At 40.5% G+C, this 6242-nt stretch overlaps 1 non-coding gene across 1 annotated transcript; it reads left to right on the top strand.

Annotated features, from left to right (window-relative positions):
* The first annotated feature begins 3797 nt into the window (after positions 1–3797).
* LOC148564350 (small nucleolar RNA R71) lies at positions 3798–3901 on the top strand. The gene has a single exon (XR_015884126.1). It is a non-coding gene; the product is annotated as a small nucleolar RNA R71 (small nucleolar RNA).
* The last annotated feature ends 2341 nt before the right edge of the window (positions 3902–6242 follow it).

Here is a 6242-nt window from a genome sequence, read left to right as displayed (position 1 = left end):
TTAGGGACTATTTCTGAAGAGTTTGCAGTGGGTAGGATAGATCTCCTAACTATTGCATACCACCCTTTAGCTTCAGGTGTTAGGTCTCCTCTTCTCAAGACTCTTGGAGCCCCTCTTGTTTTTCTCACCCATTCAGCTCTGATGGCACAAAGGTCTTCAGTAATAGTCGTATAGTCAGGTTCTCCTATCATCCTTTCCTCATAACTTGCTTGGCTGAAACGTATGTTTTTCAGGCCAAGAGTTTTCATGATTGCCTTGGGGCTGAAGTCAACTTCCACCCCTCTCACACAGCTTTTGTATGTGGGTTTCAAGGTTGAATCCTCCCTCACTGCATTTGCATAAAACTCTTTCACTAGGTTGATGTTGATTCTAGTGATTGGCTTAGTCAGGAGCTCCCACTTCCTCTTTTTGATCTTCTCCCAAACACCTGGGAACTCATCCTTTTCAAGGTCAAAGGGAACCTCAGCTAGTACCGTTTTAGGTCTCATCCATTCGGCTTGAATCTCATGGAAAACTGATTTGTATCTCCATGCATCGAATTCCCTGTTCTCCTCCATTGGCTGCTTGTCTTTTCTTCTTTTGTGGCTAGATGAGGCTGCCATTGGTTCTTTAGTTTTGGTAAGTGACAAGCTAAAGTTAACAAGGTGAAGCAAGAAGTGTTGTTGGAAGTGTGGTGAGGTTGTTTTCGGCAAGAGATAGTTATGCTATGATGAAAGAAAATGTGCATGAAGGAGATTTGGTGGTGTGGAACTCGTTCCCCAAGTGGTTCTTTATAGTGCCCGTAAGTGGAAAATGGACGGCTAGGGTGATTTGTGAAGGGTGGCTTGATGGTAAATATATGAATTAGGGAAAAGGACGAATTGCTTTTCATTTTCTTGGAAGTATTCTGAGTGCATTAGGTTGTACATGTAGCTATCTTTTCATGCAGAACTTCCTTTTCCCATGTGTTAGTTTCAAAGACTTGTGAACTTCCTTTTTGACCAAGCACCGTACCTTCCCCCTTGTCTTTTTCCTCCATTCTTATCTTTCCTTTTGTACCTGCACAAACAAACAAATTTGCTATCATTTTTTCGGTCATGTGAATAATGAATAGTACTTGTACATGTTTTTCCTTCTTTTTGAATTGTAAATCAATGATTGACTTCCTGAGCTTATAGCCGTGACCTTTGTATGTATGCACACTTATTACTGGACACCAAACTTAGTGTTTGGTAATGTCTCCTGATGACATGAAATCCATGTTGGTTGTCCTTAATGAATGTGCATAATTCTAATAAATCCTAGTCACCTTGGCGCTTTGATCCTAAACAATTTTACTACCTAAAGTAATTGAAATCAAAGTATTAAAACATGCAAATGGTATACTTGTCATGAATTTCTAAATCCAGAGGAACTTCTTGCTTTTCATTAACTGTGTTCAAAAGGAACACCAAACTTAATGTTTGGTCGTGCACCTTGAATGAAAGATTGAATACAATTTGAATAAGATTTGGGAGTGCCTTCAGGCACACCAAACTTAGAGACCAATTGTAATTTACATGCAATGTTTTAGTGCACTTTATCAACAGTTGTCCTGAGGATTCAAGTTCATGCATAAGAAACCACGCTTTATTAGATGTAAAGCAAAACAATAAAGAGTAAGGATACTAAAACATGGGTTGCCTCCCATGAAGCGCTTCTTTAACGTCACTAGCTTGACGGTTGTCCCTTGTTAGGGTGGATTGTAGTGCTTGATGTCTTCTCCTCTCACTATGAAAACGTCCCCATTTGATTCCTTCATGACTTCTAAATGTTCCATAGAAAGAACTTTCCTGATTGTGAACACTTGAGGGAGCTGGGAAGGAATGGTTTTGAGGCCAGGTGGAATTGGCAGATAATGACTTGATATCACTTTATCTCCCGGAGAGAAACCTTCAGTGGGAATGTTCTTGTTTCTCCACCCTCTTGGCAATTTCTTTACAATTCTTCCCTTTCTCTTGAGGATTTCTTCATTGACCCTTATGCCAGGCGGATCCTTCTGATCTGTTTCTATTGATTCTTGTGGCTTTAACTCTTGCAATTCTTGTTTGCCTTCCAAGGACTGTTTCAGAGTTTCAGCTGCTGGATTGCTTTCCTCCAAACACAGATGGCTACTATCATCCTTAGGCTTTTCAGGTTCTGGTTCAGGCTCAGATGCAGGTTTGAAAACATTGAAAATGAGCTGTTCATCATGTATTCTCAAGATTAGCTCTCCTTGTTCTACATCTATGAGCGCTCTAGCAGTGGCTAGAAATGGCCTTCCCAGAATGATAGGGTGTAGGTGGCTTTCCTCCATGTCCAAAATGACAAAGTCTGTGGGAAAGTAATAATCTCCCACTTTCACCAGCACATTCTCAACTACCCCTTCAGCTTGCTTCTGAGTTTTGTCAGCCAGTTGTATGATTACATCAGTGGATCTCACCTCATTCAGTTGTAGCCTCTTCATAAGAGTTAGAGGCATCACATTTATGCTAGCTCCTAGATCACAGAATTCTCTGTCAATTTTTGTTTCCCCTATGATGCAGGGGATATGAAAACTTCCTGGGTCTGTTTTCTTAGAGACTGTGTCCTTCTTGATGAGGGCACTGCATTCTTTGTTCATTGTTACCGTTTGTCCTCCCTTCAAAACTCTTTTCTTGCTCAACAATTCCTTTAAATACTTGATATGTGTAGGCATTTGCTGGAGAATCTCAAGAAAGGGAATATTGATATGGAGAGACTTAAATGTCTCTAAAAACCTTGAATAGGTTTTCCCTTTTTCACCTCCTCCTAACCTCTGAGGAAATGGTGCTTTTGGTTGGTATGTTTCCATCGTGCCTTTTTGCAGTTCCTTGGCTTGCTCAGTTTCACTTTCCTGCTTAGCTTCTTCCACACCTTCCTTCAAGATTTCTGGCTCCTGTTCTGAGGGTCTAATTCCTTCTTCTTCTGAAACTTCCTTCAATATGGTGATGGCCTTGCATTCTTCCCATCTTACTCTCTTTTGTTCCCCTTTAGGATTCTTTTCTGTGTCACTAGGGAATACTGCAGTTGATTTGGGGGCCTGTTGAGATAGCTCTCCTACTTGAGACTCCATCCTCTTGAGTTTTTCACCATGGTTTCTTAAGGTAGATCTCACATCATCCCTGAAGCTTTTCAACTCAATTATGTCCTGACCCATGTGTGCCAGCATTCCTTCTATCCTGTTTAATTGATCTTGAAATTGTTGGTTCGGATTAGGTTGGGTAGGTTGATTATTTTGGCCATGATATGATGGTTGGGAGTAAGTGTTTTGTGTGGCTTGGTATGATCTTTGGTTTGAGTTTTGGTATGTGGACTTGTTATGTTGGTTTTGCTGGTTTCCCCACCCAAAGTTTGGGTGGTTTTTCCAGCCTGGGTTGTAAGTGTTGGAATGTGGATCATATGGTTGCCTTTGTTGATTTCCTACATAATTGGCCTCTTCCCAATCACCTCCTTCAGTGCTTTCTTCCTCTTGATCTTTTGTGTGTATTGCAGCCACTTGTTTTGTTTCTACTTTCCTGGTGAGCTCTGCTAGTTGCTTGGCAAACACCTTGTTTTGGGCTAGAATTGTATCAACATGGTTCAGCTCCATGACTCCCTTAGTGTTGTGTCTCTCTGATGCATAGTAATACTCATTCTCAGCCACTGTCTCAATCACTTCAATGGCTTCTTCCACAGTCTTTTTCCTGTTCAATGAACCTCCTGATGAATGGTCTACAGCCTTCCTTGATTCATAAGAGAGTCCATCATAGAAAATATGCAATTGCACCCAGTCATGGAACATGTCTGGTGGGCATTTCCTTGTCAAATCCTTGAATCTCTCCCATGCCTCGTAGAGAGTTTCACCATCTTGTTGTCTAAAAGTCTGAACCTCAGATCGAAGCCTATTGACCTTTTGTGGGGGGTAGAAACGTGCCAGAAACTTGCTTTCCACCTCGTCCCATGTTGTTAGGCTCCCCCTTGGGAATGATTCCAGCCACTTAGCTGCCTTGTCCCTAAGTGAAAATGGGAACAAAAGCAGTTTATAGGCATCTTCCTGGACTTCATTGGACTTCACAGTGTCGCAAATTCTCAGGAATTTTGTGAGATGTTGGTTTGGGTCTTCATTAGCACTCCCACCAAATGAACAATGATTCTCCACAAGTGATATTAGCTGTGGTTTGAGCTCAAAATTGTTGGCCTGAATGGGTGGTTTCTGAATGCTGCTACCACAATTCCCAGAGGTTGGGTTTATGTATGAACTAAGAACCCTCCTCTCAGGAATGGCATTGTTTCCATCAGCTCTCTCATGGTTGTGAACTTCTCTATCCATGTTGAGATCTAAAGCTTCCTCAAAATTGTCCTCAGATTCTCCTTCAGATTCTTCTTCTCCCAGTACTCTCTTCCCTCTCGCTTCCCTTCTAAGTCTATGAAGGGTCCTCTCTGGTTCGGTATATGGAGGAGTTGATGTCTCTCCTCTCCTACCTGTCATACAAGAACACAGCACAGGCAACAAACAAGTGAAATACTCTTGGTTAATGGAAGAGTATGGTTAGAGCAGTTGAGGAATTAATTCAAACAGTTAGTGAGTCAGTTGCTTGAATTTAAAGGCATAAAGAAAGAAAGCATGTAACAGAGTGCAGAAATTAAAATTCAACAAGTAACTTGTACTGAATTAATCAAAACAAAAAAAATGCTTAATCTAGTTAACTTCCAATTTGAGAATTGTCAATCGAAAACCAATCCCCGGCAACGGCGCCATAAACTTGATGCGCATAAACTTGTTATGCTACGATTTAGGAAATTGCACGATCGGCAAAATTCCTTCCGGCAAGTGCACCGGTTATCGTCAAGTAAAAACTCACAATAGAGTCAGGTCGAATCCCACAAGGATTGGTTGAGTGAGCAATTTGGATTAGAAGTATGTTCTAGTTGAGCGGAATCAAGATTTAGATGAGAATTGCGGAATGTAAAATTGCATGAATTAAAGAGCGAGAAGCTAAATTGCTGAAATTAAAAGGGATGGGGGTGATTGCATGAATTTAATTGTAGAATGTAAAGAGAAAGTGGTAAATCAGAAATGGGGAATTCATTGGGTTTTAGGAGATATTGAGATCTCCGAATCAAAACATTTTTATCTCTTCCTCAACCAATGCGTTCATTGAATTTTTGCTTGGCAATCTTCTATGATTGGATCCCAATCCCTTGGCTCACCAATTCTCTCTAAAAACAAACAAATTTCCAATCCCTTGGCTTAAATGTTCATAAGAAGAGATGATGCTCGATCACTGATTATACCACACAGTTTCATGAACCACAATTTGGTAGGATTACATGTCACAATATCCATCCAAACCCCAATCCAATTCACTGTGAGAAAGCTTCTCTAGCATGAATCCTCCATTCCTTTCCCAAGGTTCCGAAGGATTCCAATTATGGGTAGTTTCTTTCCCAAGACAACTACCCAATGGAATTAGATCGAGAAGCTTTCTAACAAAAATTCAAGAGAAAAGATTGAAGAAGAAGATAAAACTATTATTGATTCATTGAATTACAATAGAGCTCCCTAACCCAATGAAAGGGGGTTTAGTGAGTCATAGCTCTGAATTCAATTACAAGGGTATGAAAACTAGCAAAATGAAAAAGTAAAAGTCCTTCCTAACTTAAATTCTATCCTATTTATACACTTTCTATATTGAGCTTCTGTTGTGTTTCTTGGGCTTTGAGGCCTCTCCCTGCTTTCCTTTTGCTTTGGGTTTATGATCCATAATCTTGATGAGGTTGCTGATCCACATTCTGTAATATTCATTGAGCCAACTTAGTGATAATCAAGTAATGACACACGACTCAACAAATTGAAATTCCAGACTCATCAATCCTTCAGGCCCAATCCCATAAACCATGATATTCAATTGGGTTTCATACCAGAGTAAGTTTAAGTTAATGTTTGTGCTCAAAAGCTAACTTAAACTGCAATATTTTTGGCCCAGAAACCTTTTCCAATAGTGGCGTTTAAGTTGCAGTTTAAGCTTAAACTGCAGCTTAAACGCCAGACACTTCCAGTGATGCCTTTTGTGGAAGCACGTTTAAGCTTCAGTTTAAGGTTAAACTGAAGCTTAAACGTGGAAATGGAAGAAGGCAGCCCTGGAGGGTAACTTAGTCGAACACGTTTAAGCTTCAGTTTAAGGTTAAACTGAAGCTTAAACGTGGAGATAGGAAAGGCAGCCCTGGAGGTCGAACACGTTTAA

This window comes from Arachis ipaensis, chromosome B5 (assembly GCF_059453495.1).
Source record: "Arachis ipaensis isolate K30076 ecotype BB chromosome B5, ASM5945349v1, whole genome shotgun sequence".
NCBI classification, from domain to species: domain Eukaryota; kingdom Viridiplantae; phylum Streptophyta; class Magnoliopsida; order Fabales; family Fabaceae; genus Arachis; species Arachis ipaensis.
Note: the sequence above shows the minus strand (reverse complement) of the source record. Positions and strands in the feature narration are given on the sequence as shown.